The 18,871-nt window shown below is 48.8% G+C and overlaps 1 protein-coding gene across 2 annotated transcripts in view; it reads left to right on the top strand.

Moving 5' to 3' along the window:
- The first annotated feature begins 257 nt into the window (after nt 1–257).
- The window catches only part of RGS6 (regulator of G protein signaling 6), a 515,154-nt gene continuing 496,540 nt past the window's right edge, over nt 258–18,871 (top strand). For both annotated transcript variants that reach the window (XM_073638881.1, XM_073638882.1), the window contains exon 1: nt 258–573. The gene's annotated coding sequence lies outside the window, so the exon portion shown is untranslated. The remainder of the gene's footprint in view (nt 574–18,871) is intronic.

Below are 18,871 nucleotides of genomic sequence, written 5' to 3'. Positions count from 1 at the left end.
TACCTCATACACAAGTCTACTGACGTCATTCTACCTCATATACGTCTGCTGACGTCATTTCACCTTATATACGTCTACTGACGTCATTCCACTTAATACACAAGTCTGCTGACGTCCTGACAGGAGCATTTTGCGTGGACACTTCAGGCATCCCTCGCACCTGCCACTTTCCTCCTGTGTAAGCGCGTGCCCGCCGTCATGACTGTTATCCCAGGCGCGTCCCCGCGCCGCTTCTTTGCACAGTTCTCCAGCAGAGGGCGCTGCAGCTACTGCAGCATCTTCCCAGCGAGAGGAGGAGGAGGAGGTGGGAAGCTGCTTGTCCTGTTTATTCCCATCCATCCTCAGCAGCTCTTGTGCACACACAGGGATGGACCTGTCTCCGGGGGACCATCAGGCTGCCTTCCCACCACCTTCTTTGGACTGAACAGGTATTGGGGCTGCTCCCCAAGTGTCAGTGGAACCATGCACCGAGCTTCCATCAGCCTGTGATAGAGGAGAAATAAAAAAAAGCGAAAGCAGAAGGAAGCAGCTGGAGAAGGAGGAGGAGGAGAAGCGGATTCTCTGGTTGCTAAGGTAATCCCAGCTGGGTTACAATGTATCACACCCCAGGATCAGGGCTCCACCATAGTGTGTGTCTCTCCTGGCTCAGCACTGTGGCAGTCATGTATCCCCTCATCTGTATACATTTATACATGTTACCTTAATGCATCTACAACATAAAGCAACAGACACAAGCAAAGCATAGAGCCCATGTACCATGGCAGCCAGAGAGATGCCAGGAGGGGGTGCTGCTTGTGCTGGAATGTGCAGTGTGGGGTATGGCACTGCTGCTTTGTCTTGTGGGGTGGGGGGAGTGATTACTCTGTCTGCCATTGATGCATGTTGGAATAAATCAGCCTGCAATCATAGGTTGTGGTAATCTGGTATCATCCTGGAATATCACAGTGCTCCTGATTGCATTATATCAGGACTCCCCTAGCTGATTGTATTCTGTCTGTAGAGCCTGGCGATCATGGCAGAGGTTTGGGGGGCTTTAATGTGTGTGTATATAATGATTCAAATAACAATAGAGACAAAATATTAAAATGGGCGATGACGGAATCTGCCCTTTGCTGACTTCTTGTAATAATTCATTATACAACCTGCTGAATTTAATGTATTAAATATTGACAAGTAGCTGCAATTCCATTACAGGTGCTTTACAGATACATGGTTTATGCTATATTTACTTGTCCACAATCACCAGGTGTGTAAAATGATCTTCATTTTTGTTTTGGAGGAAATGTTTCAAGGATTTGCACAATTAAATGCTACTTTACAGGTAAAGATCGATAACGTTTTCAGAACTACCAACTCCGTCTGCTTATGATCAGTGGTTGGAGTTTTGGTTGTGAGATGTGTTTGTCCTTTGGTAGCGTCACATTTATTTTTATGCTATTCACATATTTGTGTTGGGTCCTTTTTTGCAATTATTTTTTACGTGACTCATTAATACTCGGTATAAAACAAACCTGGTTTGTTCAGAACAATTTATAGGATCAGGATGGTGATGGATTCTCCATCTGATGCTTTATATTCTGTGGTTGACCTGTTTTGTTTTTTACATTTGTGTTGTGTCCTTGAAATGGGAGATTATTTTATCCGTTCAGTTGTATAGTTAATATATTTATCTGTCTATGTGGATTAGGATTAATGTGTTTGTTTTTTAGATGAGCGCAACACATCTCTAAAATGCCCTTTTAATGTCTTATTTCGGTTGTTCTTGATTTGTTTTAATAAAACATTTGAAGTATGTTCTGTGATATTACGTATATTTTTCATGCTATAGTTTTGAGGGTTTAACATTGGATCCAGCTTTTTTCTGTTATATTTATATTGGGCGTAAAACTGTTGGAAATGTCACAAAAAGAATTCACAATTTATAGTTGCGTAAAAATGTTGCTACTTTTGACAATTTTATGCCAGTTACATCAACTTTTTCAAAAGTGTGCAAAAGTGTTGAAAATCATAGGAATGTACTCCAGTCCTCCAGAGTGACTCTTGGCACCTGCGCTCAAGATCCCTGCTCTACACTCATACATAGACTGCTGGAAGAAATACGCCTTGCAGACAAAGGTGAAGTGTGCAGGCACTGTGACGTGCAGGGTAGGGCGGCAATATTTTAATTAAAACAGTAGGCAGGATTTCTTCCCGTCCCCCGGATGGGAACACATCATAAGCCAGAAGAAATAAAAAGCAATTTCACAGCAACAAGACCTCTAATATGAGGCATATAGGTAGGTATAGATTCACATTTCTATCACCTGTATGTCCATATTAGAGGTCAGTTAAGTTACAGGGGGGTGACAGATTCCCTTTAAGGGCACAGTCAGACGGCCGTATAATATGGATGACGATCACATCACAAAGCTCTGACTGGCCGGCAGCTCTCCTGACCCAAGTATGATGGCATGTATTTCTATGCAGTTGGGTCAGGAGAGCCGTCGGCTAGTCTGAGGGATGCGATGCGATTGTCATCCGTGTTATGCGGCCGTCTGACTGTGCCCTAATAGGAGGACAAAGGGAGGGGGAATAGGTCAGAATTTTGCAAAAGACCAAATTAAAATACAACTCCAGTTCCCAAAAAGTTGAGACACTGTGTAAAATGTAAAGCAAACGAAAATGTAATGATTTAGAAATCTCTTATAGCCATATTTTATTCACAATAGAACATATCAGATGTTGAACATTAGAAATGTTTCCATTTAATTTGAAAAAAAAAAAAAAAACTCATTTAGAAATTGATGGCACCAACATATCTCCAAAAAGTTGGGATAGGGCCATGTCTACCAGTGTGTAGCATCACCTCTTCTTTTTACAACAGTCTGGAAAGTGATGAGACCAATTGCAGGAGTTTTAGGAGAGGAATGTTGTCCCTTTTCTGTCCGATGTAGGATTCTAGCGTCTCGACATTTCTGGCGTTTGTTTTTTTTGCTGGATTTCTCATTTTATAATGCGTCAAATGTTTTCTACTGGTGAAAGGTCTGGACTGCAGGCAACTGGTTCATCACCTGAACTCCTTTCCTGTGAAGCCATGCTGCTGTGATGGATGCAGTGTTTGGTTTAGCATTGTCTTGCTGAAATATGCAATGCCTTCCCTGAAATAGACATTGTTTGGATGGGAGCATATGTTGTTCTAAAACCTCTATATAATGCTCAGCATTGATGGTGCCTTCAAGATGTGTAAGCTTGATATGTCGTAGGCACTAATGCTGCTCCATATCATCATGGCTTCAGAAACTGTGCCCTGGATAACAAACTGGATGGTCTCTCACCTCTTGAGTCTGCAGGACACGACACCTATAAAGAATTTCACATTTTTAATCATCTGACCACAGAACAGTTTTCCATTTTGCTATAGACCATTTTAAGTGAGCTTTGGCACAGAGAATATGGAGGTGTTGATATATAGATTCTTCTTTGAATGTGTCACGGGTGTGTCAGAGGTGACAGACAGTCGCCCTGCAGTTTGTTGCAGGAGATCTCTACGTTTGGCAGTACAGACATCTTCTTAGAGGCTGGCAGTCTCTGGGACTCAGCGGCTACCTCCCTCTGGCTAATTAGCTCCCTGGCCTGGTGTGCGCATTTGTTTGGAGTTGTCTAAAGCTAAGCAATTCCCCCCTGTTTGTCTACCCTTGTTGTCTATAAAGTTTAGTGGAGATCAACTAGTGCTCATCTCCTTCCTTCCCTAGCCTTAGCCATATGCCAGAGAAAGTCATGGCGAGGCACGCGTGCGGCGATTGAAGAGCCAATATAGGGACAGTAGTTGAGACAGGGTGACACTAGACCAGACTAGGAGGTCTCCACTCCCCCTTTCCCTAGTTTCTGGGCTCCCTTTGCCTCTTCCCTCTGTGTTGCACTAAGTCTTTCCCACACCTTGCCTGACAGAATAATGGAGCTGTCATTTGCATATGTGAATTGCATAGCCAACTGTGTTCACAGACAATGATTTTTGGAAGCCTTCCTGATCTCATGCAGTGATTTGCAAAACCGAATCATATTTGTGTTTAATGTGGTGCCGCCTGCATCTATTACTGACCCTCAACCTTTTGCACTTGAATTTCACATGATGAGCAGATCACCTCTATGTAGCAGAATGCTCCTGTACTATGAGCGCCGACCACTAGGTGGCGCTCATAGTAATCTTTACATGACGGATCACGATTCCACCCGCGGCTGTTGTGGGCATATGTCAGCTGTAACAATCAGCTGACATGTGCCCGGTTCAGTGCGGGTTCACTGCCGGAGCCCTCACTGAACCGGAGGTGATGGCCTGGGCCATTAAGGGGTTAAGCGCAGTTGTAAACAGATTGGTGATCCTCTGACCATCTTTGCTTCTGAGATACTCTGCCTCTCCAACATGCTCATTTTATACACAGTCAAGTAACTTAAAACTTGAAATTTGACCCTCCAGCTGTTTTTTTTTATTAGTACCACTTACTTTTTCCAGCCTTTTATTAACCCTGTCCAGGACCAGCGTTAGCACCCGGGCAAGTGCCGGGGCCCTGAGCAGGCGGAGGGCCCACTCGCGGTCGGGCACTCAGCTGGGTTATGGGCGGAGGAGAGCGGTGCCAGCGCCCGCCCTTCTCCCCCACTTGCTCAGGGCCCCAGTAGCCGGATACTTACCTCTCCCCATGCCTCCGCAGATCCGCTGTCTTCCTGCTGTGCACTCTCTGTGACGTCTCAGGTCAGAGGGCGCGGTGACATCTTTCCACCGCGCCCTCCCCTGAGCCATCACAGGCAGCGCAGAGCAGGAAGACGCCGGCAACGCTGGAGTCCGGACCTGAGCAGCGGCAGCAGGTGAGGAGGAGTGAGGTGAGTATTTGATTTTTTAAAAATTTTTTAATGTATGGAGGCATGGGACATTATATGGGGGGGGGGGGTGACTTCCTGCACGGGGCATTATATGGGGGGGGGGGGTGACATCCTACATGGGGCATTATATGGGGGGGTGACATCCTGCAACGGGCATTATATGGGGGGGTGACATCCTGCATGAGGCATTTTAAAGAGAGGGGGGTGTTATCCTGCATGGGGCATTTTAAAGAGAGGGGGGGTGACATCCTGCATGGGGCATTTTAAAGAGAGGGGGGTGACATCCTGCATGGAACATTATATGGTGGTGCAAAGGAGCATCCTGCATGGGGCATTATATGGTGGGGAAAGGGACATTCTGCGTGGGGCATTATATGGGGGGGAAAGGGACATCCTGCATGGGGCATTATATGGGGGGAAGGGACATCCTGCATGGGGCAGTATATGGGGGGGATCGGTGATATCCTGCATGGGGCATTATATGGGAGGGGAGTGACATCCTGCATGGGGCATTATATGGGGGTGACATCCTGCATGGGGCATTATAACGGGGGAACAGCCTGCATAGGGCATTATGTGGGGGGGAACAGCCTGCATGGGGCATTATATGGGGTCCAGTATCCTGTATGGAGCATTTTATGGGGGGCCAGTATCCTGTATGGAGCATTTTATGGGGGGCCAGTATCCTGTATGGAGCATTTTATGGGGGGCCAGTATCCTGTATGGAGCATTTTATGGGGGCCAGTTTTCTTTATGGAGCATTTTATGGGGGCCAGTATTCTGTATGGAGCATTATAAGGGGACCAGTATCCTGTATGGAGCATTTTATGGGGGGCCAGTATCCTGTACGGAGCATTTTATGGGGGCCAGTTTTCTTTATGGAGCATTTTATGGGGGCCAGTTTTCTTTATGGAGCATTTTATGGGGGCCAGTATTCTGTATGGAGCATTTTATGGGGGCCAGTATTCTGTATGGAGCCTTATATGGGGGCCAGTATACTGTGTGGAGCGATTCGCCGGTTTCTGAGCTATTGTAGAATTTACAATAGATATCGCTCATGTAATCTAAGAAGTGAAATCTTTGCATTGTACTATATATATATTTCTCTGAGGTATCTGTGCATCATGAATTGTGGTATGTGTTAAAGGGGCCACTGAGACTCTTTCGCCCGGGGCCCAGAAAAACCTGGAGCCGGTCCTGACCCGGTCCTAACTTTTTGGAGATGTGTTGCTGCCATCAATTTCTACATGAGTTCATTTTTTCAAATAAAATGTAAAATGTCTTTTGAACTTTTGATCTGTGTTCTATGTTCTGTTGTGAATAAAATATGTCACTGCTGGGGTATGCTTACAACCGATGCTCTCTGTGGGGTTAGCAGTGACTTTAGCCATTCAGGACACGCCTGCATGACTCCTTGGAGAAATTAAAACTAATTTTCTGCTGTGTGTTGTACTTTCAGTACAATGGCCAGGCTCCTTCATAACGCAATTAACTTGCAGATTAACCCTATATCTGCAGGTTACTAGCGTAATTGGACACAAGTTCCCTTTAAATAGTGTCCTAGTACTGATGTTGCTTTCAGATCTATTTATAGGCTATTGTTTTGTGGTATGTGTGTGAGTTCTTTGAAGCACCACTCCAGTGCTAGATTAGTTACACTATTGCAATAAATAAAAATCAAAGTTCCTTGCCCTTAGTATTATAGTTACCAGACGCCGTCAAGATGGCAGCACTGGACTGGAATGGCGCTGAGAACAGCTGAAGATGGCGGTCAGTAAGTATAATACTAGGGTCAGGGAACTTAGATTAGTTGCACCACTCCAGCGCTACAATAAAAAAAAAACAGCTGGAGTGGTGCTTTAAGCATGTGGCGTCTATCACTTCTTTGCTACTGTTTCTAGATGTCTCCATTTCAGAGCATCATTTACAGTTGACCAGAGAAGACCTAGGTCTAATCCCATGCGAGGGCCATGATGAAAAAGTCCCAGAGGTGTACAATATGATGCATTTTAGTGTTAATACTTGTCCATGGGCATTGAAAGGCTGCATGCTTGATTTTATGCCCCTGTTAACAATGGATGTGGCTAAAATGACAGAACCCATTCATTAGATTATTTATGCATGAGTCTATTGTAATCCATCTTTTATTTAGCACATGCATATATATATATTTTTTTTCAGATTATTTACATCATGGCAAAGGTTTATTCTCATCTGCCCATAGTCCGTTATCCATATGAAGCAATGTGTGAATCCCATGCACTCATTACTCGCTTATATTTTTGTATTGCCCGCTTCTGTAAGCTCATTGTGTCTCAATTGTATGAAAAAACAAACCCTGTGCTCAGAGTTTAGCATTTAAATAGAATTGTATAATGAATGCAATTGTGTTTTTCTTTCTTTTTCCCAGTGCACCAGTGCATCTCTGGGATATATTTTCCTAGTGGATACAATTTTTGAATGAGTTGCCGTTTATTTATAATTTTTGTTTCTTTTCTTTTGTTGCAAATATACTATGTTCTACTTTTTATATGAAGAAAATGCATTTCCAATGCAACTATTTATTAGACTGAAAGGATTTAACTGTGACAATGTACAATTGATCACAAGCTGCTCTAAAAATGGATCATTCTATTGGATACAATCAAAATTGCAAATCAATTTCTAATGTAATTTAAAACTAGGTAATAAATCGGAGTGCAAAAAGATACAGCAAATTGATAGGTCCCGTATGATTTAAAGACATATTTTAGGTGGCAGAAGTCTTACTTTTGCTGACGTCAACACCTTCATATTGGCCATATAAGATTTTCATTCTTCCACCGAGACTTGGATATGCTGTCTATTTTATTACATAGAGAATTTCATCCAATGGATCCTTTCGGTTGATTGATGTGAACCTGTTAAGAGGATTAAAGTCTGATTGAGCATCTAGAATTATGCCTGAGCAGCACCGTTCACATACCTGTACTTTAGTCTTCCCTATTATGCTTAGTCAGCAAAACGACTGGATGCGTAGACGCTGTCTCTCTTTACTAATATACTCCTATCTTTGATAAGTGAACCTCAAGCTATTGTCACTTTTTAACTCCTGCTACAAAATTTAAGCCTAGATTACAGTTTTGAGTCTGTTGTGTTGTTAACAATTGTCAGAAATTAATAGCACAAGTGAAGATAAACTTTGCGTTTTCCACTTCAGAACACAGAACACACTCCTCCTCCTACCTCCGAACTAAGGTTATCAGCCCACTGAGAGATCCGGTTACTGTTTCTGCCTATAATTGACTTTTGAGAGGTGAGAATGGGGGGATGAAGGAAGAGATAACGAGAAACGGAGGCAAAGAGACACACAGAAATGAAGCTGCTTCCTTATAAGTTTTCTATCCAATGCTCAGTGCTGGAGTCACAGCAACATTGGTCATTGCAGCTGTGTAATCTCCCCCATTCTGCTGCTTCTGGATTACAGAGAGATAGGGGAGCAGGATATCCTCTATTCTGTTTGCTCTGTATGAAACACATTGTAGCACCTAGCTTTTACTCCCTGTGATGTTGAGCTCAGGTAAAACTGACTAGCTAAATATGGAGCCTAAAAAGGAGAAAAATGGTTAAAAAAGGCAGGGTACCAGTTATATACTGTGTGGCATCGGCGTCTCTGCCCCGTTCTAGGCAGAGACGCCGTCCCTCTCACCTCCCCGCTCCTGGCGCGGCGTCCTCCAGCGCTGCTCTCCCCGCTGCTTCCGGCACGCGCTCCTTCCCCGGCAGTGTGCTTAGGGCGCACGCGCTCCCCCTCTCTTAAAAGGACCGCGCGCGCCGTCCTAAGGAGTCCCCGGCCAATTGCCGGAGGATCTCCCATATAAAAGGCACCTCCTCCAAAATGGAGGTGCCCGAGCAATGTTGTAGCACTGTTCACTACTCTGCTTCAGCCCTCAGGTCCCGTTGCCAGTTACCTGCCAGATACCTGCCAGATTCCTGTCAGTCTGCTGTCTAATTCCTGCCTGATATCCTGCTACCTGCCTGCTAGCCTGAGGTCCGACGGTCTGCCTTCCAACTTCTGTCAGTCTGTCTAAGGACCAGCTTGCCCGCTCACCTGGGAGCGCACATCTTCTACCTGCCTGCTAGCCTGAGGTCCGACGGTCTGCCTTCCAACTTCTGTCAGTCTGTCTAAGGACCAGCTTGCCCGCTCACCTGGGAGCGCTCATCTGCTGCCTGTCTGCTAGTCTACCAGGAGGCTCTGCCGTCACGTGCTGTGACCACCCGCCTGTCCAGAGACTCCTGCCCGCTCACCTGGGAGCGCTCATCTGCTACCTGTCTGTTGGTCTTCCTGGAGGCTCTGCCGTCACATGCTGTGACCACCCGATTATCCAGAGACTCTCGCCTGCTCACCTGGGAGCTCACGTCTATCATCTGCTGCCACAGGTCGTACCAATCCTTTACCCAGAGACTGCCCCGGTCACTTGCCGTGACCTCCTGCCCGTTCATCCAGAGACTGCCCCGGTCACTTGCCGTGACCTCCTGCCCGTTCATCCAGAGACTGCCCCGGTCACTTGCCGTGACCTCCAGCCCATTCATCCAGAGACTGCCCCGGTCACTTGCCGTGACCTCCAGCCCGTTCATCCAGAGACTGCCCCGGTCACTTGCCGTGACCTCCTGCCCGTTCATCCAGAGACTGCCCCGGTCACTTGCCGTGACCTCCTGCCCGTTCATCCAGAGACTGCCCCGGTCACTTGCCGTGACCTCCTGCCCGTTCATCCAGAGACTGCCCCGGTCACTTGCCGTGACCTCCTGCCCGTTCATCCAGAGACTGCCCCGGTCACTTGCCGTGACCTCCTGCCCGTTCATCCAGAGACTGCCCCGGTCACTTGCCGTGACCTCCTGCCCGTTCATCCAGAGACTGCCCCGGTCACTTGCCGTGACCTCCTGCCCGTTCATCCAGAGACTGCCCCGGTCACTTGCCGTGACCTCCAGCCCGTTCATCCAGAGACTGCCCCGGTCACTTGCCGTGACCTCCAGCCCGTTCATCCAGAGACTGCCCCGGTCACTTGCCGTGACCTCCTGCCCGTTCATCCAGAGACTGCCCCGGTCACTTGCCGTGACCTCCTGCCCGTTCATCCAGAGACTGCCCCGGTCACTTGCCGTGACCTCCTGCCCGTTCATCCAGAGACTGCCCCGGTCACTTGCCGTGACCTCCTGCCCGTTCATCCAGAGACTGCCCCGGTCACTTGCCGTGACCTCCTGCCCGTTCATCCAGAGACTTCCCCGGTCACTTGCCGTGACCTCCTGCCCGTTCATCCAGAGACTGCCCCGGTCACTTGCCGTGACCTCCTGCCCGTTCATTCAGAGACTGTCCCAGTCACCTGCTGTGACTGCCTGCCCGTCTACCCTGGTCGCCACCCGCTCCCTTACAAGGACCGCCCCCTTGTATAGTAGCTCAGAGGTTCCGCCTCCCAGACCCGTTACAGTTTGCTCGGGCCATGGAACCCGGTGGCACCCAAGCTCCCTCGCTCTCGGACCTGTGTCATGAACTGTCCCGTCAGAGGTCCCAACAGGAGTCCATCCTGGGTCACCTGCGGAATGTCAATTCTCGCCTGGACACTCTGACTGCTCTGCCTGCAACCACCGCCAGTGCCATGACTCGCAATCCGGCAGCTCCACTGCCCACTAATAACATGGTATCCTACCCCGGACCCCGGCTTTCTGCACCTCCTCGTTTCGGAGGCGACTCCGCCCAGGCTCGGGGCTTCATTAATCAGTGCACCCTGCACTTTGAACTCCTGTCTCACCAGTTTAACTCCGACAGGGCCAAAATTGCCTTCATCATGTCCCATCTCACCGGAGAGGCCCTGGCCTGGCTAAATCCTCTATGGGAGAGAGGAGACCCCCTGGTGTCCGACTTGCCTGCCTTTCTCACGGCTTTCCGGAAAGTCTTCGACGAACCCGGACGGAAGACCTCATCCGCATCATCTCTGCTACGCCTCCGTCAGGGAAGTCTCACCGTGGGCCAATATACCATACGGTTCCGTACCCTTGCCTCGGAGCTGGCCTGGGATAATGACGCTCTGGTTTCCGTCTTCTGGGAGGGTCTGTCCGGCCGTATAAAAGATGAACTTGCCGGTCGGGATATTCCTACCACTCTCGATGACCTAATAACTCTTGCCACCCGGATTGACCTGCGGTTCCAGGAGCGTGCCAAAGAGGTCACCCGTGAGAGGAGGTTTCCACGTCTAGCTCCTACTTTTCAGAAACCCGTCACTCCCTCCGTCTCTCCTCAGCTACACTCTCCTGAGCCTATGCAGGTCGACCAGACCAAGATGGTCGGTTCTCGCCAAGCATCTCGCCGAGCCGAGGGAAGCTGTTTCTATTGTGGCAGTATGAAGCACTTCATCCGTTCCTGCCCGGAAAAGCCGGGAAACGCCAGTGTCTAGGACCACTCGGAGAGGTCGTCCTAGACAAAAGTAAGCCCTCTCCGTCTCTGACCTTACCGGTCTCTATTGCTTGGGGAGAAAACCGTCTCTTTGAACTCGCCCATCTGGATTCTGGAGCTGCTGGAAACCTCATCTCCCAGTCTCTGGTAGAGAGATACCATATTCCCACCAAGTCCCTGGCTGAACCATTGTCAGTCGCCTCCGTGGATGGAAGACTTCTCTCGGAGACCATCCTGCTCGTCACCGAACCCATAACTCTGCAGGTGGGAATGCTGCACTCTGAGGAGATCTCATTCCATGTGCTGTCCGGACTTTCTCACTCCCTGTTGCTAGGTCTACCTTGGCTCCAGACACATGAACCCGTATTGAACTGGCGGTCCGGTGAAGTACTCCGATGGGGTCCTGACTGCCATAGGACCTGCCTGGTCCCGGTCCGTCCACTTCGCCCTCAGCCTACTCAAGCTAACTTACCTGGTCTCCCGGCTCCCTACTGGCCCTATGCGGATGTCTTCGGTAAGAAGGAAGCTGAGACGTTGCCACCCCATAGGCCATACGATTGCCCGATCGACCTGGTACCTGGCACCACTCCTCCCCGTGGGCGTATCTACCCGTTGTCTGCAGCCGAGACCCGAGCCATGTCTGAGTACATTGAAGAGAATCTGGCTAGGGGATTTATCCGAAAATCTACCTCCCCGGCTGGAGCCGGATTCTTCTTTGTCAAAAAGAAAGACGGCTCGCTACGTCCCTGTATTGACTACAGAGGACTCAATCTCATCACGGTAAAAAACAAATATCCCCTGCCACTCATCTCCGAATTGTTTGACCGTCTCAAGGGCGCCAGGATCTTCTCCAAGCTAGATCTACGAGGAGCGTATAATCTGGTCCGTATCCGTCAAGGAGACGAGTGGAAGACGGCATTCAATACCCGGGACGGTCACTACGAGTACCTTGTGATGCCCTTCGGTCTCTGTAATGCTCCCGCGGTCTTTCAGGAACTAGTCAACGACATCTTCCGTGACCTCCTGTACTCCTGCGTAGTGGTATACCTGGACGATATCTTGGTCTTCTCTCCGGATCTCCCCACACACCGGAGGGATGTTCGTCAGGTCCTGCTTAGGCTTCGGCAGAACCACCTTTACGCCAAATACGAGAAGTGCCTCTTCGATCAGACCTCCCTTCCGTTCTTGGGCTATGTCATCTCCCAAACAGGTCTGCAAATGGATCCCGAGAAGCTCTCTTCCGTTCTAAAATGGCCTCGTCCTGAAGGTTTGAAGGCGATACAGCGATTCCTGGGCTTCGCTAATTATTATCGTCTTTTCATCCCACACTTCTCGTCTCGGACTGCTCCCATATCTGCACTTACCCGTAAGGGGGCTAACCCCAGGACATGGTCGCCTGAAGCCGAGGAGGCCTTCCTTTCCCTAAAGAAAGCCTTCGCCTCTGCTCCCGTCCTACACCGTCCGGACTGTAATAAACAATTCTACCTGGAGGTTGATGCCTCCTCCTCCGGAGCCGGAGCGGTGCTCACCCAGAAGTCTTCCACTGGGAGAATGGTAACGTGCGGCTTCTTCTCCAAAATCTTCTCCTCGTCGGAGCGCAACTACTCCATTGGAGACTGGGAATTGCTAGCCATCAAATTGGCACTGGGAGAGTGGCGCTATCTGCTTGAAGGGGCTCTCTACCCGGTAATTATCTACACGGATCACAAAATCCTGGCATATCTCCAAAATGCCCAGAGACTCAATCCTCGCCAGGCCCGGTGGTCGTTGTTTTTTGCCCGCTTCGACTTCATTCTTCATTTCCGTCCGGCGGACAAGAACGTCAAAGCTGATGCCTTGTCCCGGTCCTTCCTGTCCTCCGATCAAGAGGAGGAACCTACGCACATCATCGACTCCTCCAAGGTGATGAATGTGGCCCACTTGGATCTGACTCGTCTTCCACCCGGTAAGACGTTCGTAGCTGTGCCAGATCGGGAGAGGGTTCTTCGCTGGGGACATTCTTCTAAACTAGCTGGCCATGCTGGCCAAAAGAAGACCTTCCAACTTATTACCCGGCATTACTGGTGGCCTACCCTGCGTAAGGACGTGGTAGACTTCGTCGCGGCCTGTTCATCCTGTGCCCGTAACAAAGTTCCCCGACATCTACCTGCCGGCCATCTCCTGCCCCTTCCCGTACCTGCTGCTCCTTGGCAACACATCGCTATGGACTTTATCACCGACCTTCCAGTTTCTGCCGGTTGTACTGTCATTTGGGTTGTCGCTGACCGTTTTTCTAAGATGGCCCACTTCATTCCCCTGCCTGGTCTTCCGTCTGCACCCGAGCTGGCTAAAGACTTTATCCGCCACATCTTCCGTCTCCATGGTCTGCCCCTCCACATCGTGTCGGATCGTGGGGTTCAGTTCACCTCTCGCTTCTGGAGAGCCACATGTAAGCTGCTGGACATTACCCTGGATTTCTCCTCCGCTTACCACCCTCAGTCCAATAGTCAAGTGGAGCGGATCAATCAGATCTTGTCCTGCTACCTCCGGCACTTCGTTGATGCTCACCACTCGGACTGGGTGGATCTCCTACCATGGGCCGAGTTCTCTTATAACAACCATGAGAGCGAGTCCTCTTCCAAATCCCCGTTCTTTATAGTCGGTGGCCAACATCCCCGGATTCCACTTCCTGTCTCCGTTTCTGTGGACAACCCTGCTGCGGAGTCTCTTGTCAGCGAATTTTCTACTATTTGGGAGAGCACCAGGTCCGCTCTTCTTCTCTCCTCTGAGCGGATGAAGAGATATGCTGATAAGAGACGTCTGGATCCGCCCCAATTCCGTCCGGGAGACAAGGTTTGGCTCTCATCCAAACATGTGCGGCTCAAAGTACCCTCCTACAAGTTGGGTCCTCGATTCATCGGCCCCTTCGAAGTCCTCAGGCAAATTAACCCTGTGGCCTACAAATTAAAACTCCCGGCCACCCTACGGATCCCCAACTCCTTCCACGTATCTCTCCTCAAACCCGTTGTCTTTAACTTTTTTTCCAAAAATCCAGGTGCCCCTCCTGCTCCGGTTTCCGCTGATGACATCTTTGAGGTAGAGAGTATTCTGGCCTCCAAGAGGGTAAGAGGAAAAACCTTTTTTCTGGTAGATTGGAAGGGGTTTGGTCCTGAGGAGAGAACTTGGGAACCCAGGGAGAACATCAACGCCCCGCTTCTCCTTGAGAAATTTCTTTCTGGCCAAAAAAAGAGGGGGTCTAAAGGGGGGGGTACTGTAGCATCGGCGTCTCTGCCCTGTTCTAGGCAGAGACGCCGTCCCTCTCACCTCCCCGCTCCTGGCGCGGCGTCCTCCAGCGCTGCTCTCCCCGCTGCTTCCGGCACGCGCTCCTTCCCCGGCAGTGTGCTTAGGGCGCGCGCGCGCTCCCCCTCTCTTAAAGGGACCACGCGCGCCGTCCTAAGGAGTCCCCGGCCAATTGCCGGAGGACCTCCCATATAAAAGGCACCTCCTCCAAAATGGAGGTGCCCAAGCAATGTTGTAGCACTGTTCACTACTCTGCTTCAGCCCTCAGGTCCCGTTGCCAGTTACCTGCCAGATACCTGCCAGATTCCTGTCAGTCTGCTGTCTAATTCCTGCCTGATATCCTGCTACCTGCCTGCTAGCCTGAGGTCCGACGGTCTGCCTTCCAACTTCTGTCAGTCTGTCTAAGGACCAGCTTGCCCGCTCACCTGGGAGCGCACATCTTCTACCTGCCTGCTTGCCTGAGGTCCGACGGTCTGCCTTCCAACTCCTGTCAGTCTGTCGAAGGACCAGCTTGCCCCCTCACCTGGGAGCGCTCATCTGCTGCCTGTCTGCTAGTCTACCAGGAGGCTCTGCCGTCACGTGCTGTGACCACCCGCCTGTCCAGAGACTCCTGCCCGCTCACCTGGGAGCGCTCATCTGCTACCTGTCTGTTGGTCTTCCTGGAGGCTCTGCCGTCACATGCTGTGACCACCCGATTATCCAGAGACTCTCGCCTGCTCACCTGGGAGCTCACGTCTATCATCTGCTGCCACAGGTCGTACCAATCCTTTACCCAGAGACTGCCCCGGTCACTTGCCGTGACCTCCTGCCCGTTCATCCAGAGACTGCCCCGGTCACTTGCCGTGACCTCCTGCCCGTTCATCCAGAGACTGCCCCGGTCACTTGCCGTGACCTCCTGCCCGTTCATCCAGAGACTGCCCCGGTCACTTGCCGTGACCTCCTGCCCGTTCATTCAGAGACTGTCCCAGTCACCTGTGACTGCCTGCCCGTCTACCCTGGTCGCCACCCGCTCCCTTACAAGGACCGCCCCCTTGTATAGTAGCTCAGAGGTTCCGCCTCCCAGACCCGTTACATACTGATTGTTATTCCTCATATACAAGTCGTAGATAATTTAGCCACCTAAAACTACAGGTACACTTTAATTTTCAAATATCAATCTGAAAGTAATCTAAGAATTGAATTTATTCTTAAAAAAGAAGTTGTGGTAGTCCTTACCCTCCTTATCACCAATTCCAGCTTTGGAATAGAACTTTAATAAGACTTTATTAAGATGGGTTGTTCCCTTTTATTAAAGTTTAGTCCCCGGCTAAATTGTAGTATACCGGACAGTCTTGCTGCTGCTCTCGGTACATGGCTTTACCTGATGTCCTATTGACGTGTTCTCAGTGGCTCTAAATGTTTTCTATCTATGGGAACGCCCCGCTCAGTGCTGTTGAGCTCACTGATCGGCTGGCGACGTAACGTCAGCATTGCAGCCTAAGCCAAATGCCGGGAGCATCGGCAAGACTTAATGGTGGTCCCGGGAAAGGCGAGTACAGCGCTGGTTGTTTCTTAATAATAACCTGCTGCCGGGGATTATGTTTTAATAAAAAGGAACAACTCCTGTGAGCTACAAAATCACATAAACCACTGACTCTTAGTTCATAGACACTTTATCTCTATTTGTATCAAAGTTTATTTTAGTATCTGAAAAAAAGCAATGAGTAACCCTTCATTATAAAGTTACCCTCCAAAACCAAAATGTTTAGACTATGATTGACCCCTATGTACCCAATGCATGTAAATAAATAAATAATTGTACAGTTACCATTCTAGTAAATGATTTATTGATGTGAAGGAACAGAGCTATGGATTATTCTGCTTGCTCAGGTATACAGTCCTCAAGTCAGTAATATAACATCCTAGGGACCTGAAGCCATTTCCCCAGTGCTCTGTGCGTCTGCTCTCTGTTATATTACTTATCAAGCACAAACTGTAATTATATTTCTGTGTCAGTGTCAATCTGAAAATTGAAATGTATGATGGATTATCGGCAATGTGAGCTAAACGCCCTCCCCGTGTTTGCAAGGCCTCAAGCGGCTATCTTTTGTCCGATGCTGCGTACAGGGTGATCTAAGGCTGATACTGGAAATCTCAGCAAAAAATTGTTGTTTTTCAAATTAGAAACTAAATTGATACTAGATGTTTGTGGAGCTAAAAAATTCAGCACTTTTTTTTTTCTTACTACATCTTTTTTTTTTTAAATTGTCATCAATATATTGTATATTTTGGCTCTCATTACCAGGGGTTAGCTAAGCCAATGTCTAGTGGTTGTAGTATTAGTCTAAAGTCGCAGTAAACATGCTACGATATTCAGATATAAAAGTGTTTTCTAATTTGGTCAGTGAGAACAGCACAGTGGCTCAGTGGTTAGCACTGTAGCTTTGCTGCGCTGAGGTCCTGAGCTCTGATCCCAAAAAGGACAACATCTGCCAGAAGTTTGTATGTTCTCCCCGTGTTTGCGTGGGTTTCCTCCGGGTTCTCCGGTTTCCTCCCAGCCTCCAAAGACATACTGATAGGGAATCTAGCTTGTGAGCCCCAATGGGGACAGTGCCGATAATGTCTGCAGAATATGATGGCGTTATACAGGGTTGCCAACTGTCCAGAAATTCCTGGACAGTCTGTAAAAATACAGACACTTTTTTTTTCCTTTTCCTTAAAGAGAGACTTGTACAGCATATTATAAACAGCTCTGACATGAGAAGGTTGATGTTACAAAATCGCCAATCGCAGAGAAAATGAGACCAAGAATATGTGCACACAATGTCTTTTTCAGGCGCCACGTTTTTCTAGAGGAAGACGTTTCAGTAAACACTGTCTTTTTTTTTTCCTGAAGCATTTCTTTTTTGTTCTTTGTTTCTTGAGCACTTTTTTGATGTTTTTGAACGCTGGCAGTTTTTTTGAGCCTTTTCCATCCGGTATGGGTCTTCTTTTTTCACTAGCATTCTCTGGACGCTTTTTAATTTAATTCAAAGATGAAGAAACTGTTATCGGCTTTTGATGCAAAAATGCTGGCAAAACGCTCAAAAAAGACACCCGTCTTGAGAGCATTTTTTGAGCCTTCTCATTGACTTCTATTAGAAAAGTATAGATCATCTTCGGAGAGGAAAACACTTGAAGAATGGACCGCTCACCTTTTTTAAACGCTTGTCGTCTTTTGTACTTGCTCAGAGATTGAACATAGGAACAGCAAGTCATTTTTACATAAAAATGCAACTTCATTATTTTGAGTGTTTAGTTAGCGCTTTTACAGGCTGTTTATCAGAGCGCAATTTGCCAGAAATAAATGTGTGCACATAGAACAAAATGTGATTTCTGGAGTGGACAGAGGTCATACTGTATATGCCAATGAGACGGAGTTTGGGAAAGTGTAACATACCTGGCGGCGTCCTTGCATGGTGGTCCATCTCCCACTGTGCAAGAGGGCGCACTTGATCTCCTGTCCAGAATGTCTCTCTGGCTTCCCTCCATGCTGTCTGTTTGTGTCTGTTTCTGCTGCTTAAGGGCGGCGCCCGATCACTTCCTGCCTTTTGTACCTGCTGTGGGTCACACCCCTTGTGCGTCCTCAGCCTATTGCTGTCTGTCACTTGGTATATAGCTCAGCAGCTCCCTTCTATCCCTGCCTGAGCATAGTGTTTCCTTCAGTGTGTGCTTGCACTCTGAAGGTGCCAGGTCCCGTCTCTTGTCTCCTGCTTTTTGTATCAGTTCCCTTGTCTGAACTGAGTCCTGTATGTCTCCTGCCTTGCGGTATCAGCTCCCGTGTCTGAACTGAGTCCTTTCTGTGTTCTCTTGTCTGTCCTGTCTGAACACGCTCCTAGCCTGTTCCTCCTGCCTTCTAGGGGGCGATTACCTAGACCCGTTCCTGTATCTTGTCTGACCTGTCTGAACTCGCTCCTAGCCTGTTCCTCTCGCCTTCTAGTGGCCGATTTCCTAGACCCGCTCCTGCGTCTGGTCTGTCCTGTCTGAACACGCTCCTTGCCTGTTCGTTCCGCCTCTCTGGGGGCCGTATTCCCAGACCCGCTCCTGTATCCCTCTGCAGTGTCGGTCTCCTCCGTACACTCAGTTCCAGTCTGAACTCTCTCCTGTCCTTTACCTGTTTTGCCTCTATGTCCGTTCCCTTCCTTTTTCTGCAGAGTCTGAACTCGTACCTAACTCCTGCTTGTTGTCTCTGCAAGTACTGTGTGAGTATCTGGCTCTGTCTTTCCCTTCCTGTCTGTTCCGTGTGAACAGAGCCCTGTCCTCCCTGCTCAGCCTTGTCTGCACTCTAGCTGTGCTTGC

Source organism: Phyllobates terribilis, unplaced genomic scaffold, assembly GCF_046119375.1.
Source record: "Phyllobates terribilis strain yellow unplaced genomic scaffold, ASM4611937v1 Scaffold_7__3_contigs__length_470593459, whole genome shotgun sequence".
In the NCBI taxonomy this organism is placed as follows: Eukaryota; Metazoa; Chordata; class Amphibia; order Anura; family Dendrobatidae; genus Phyllobates; species Phyllobates terribilis.
This window is presented reverse-complemented; position numbering and strand designations above follow the sequence as displayed.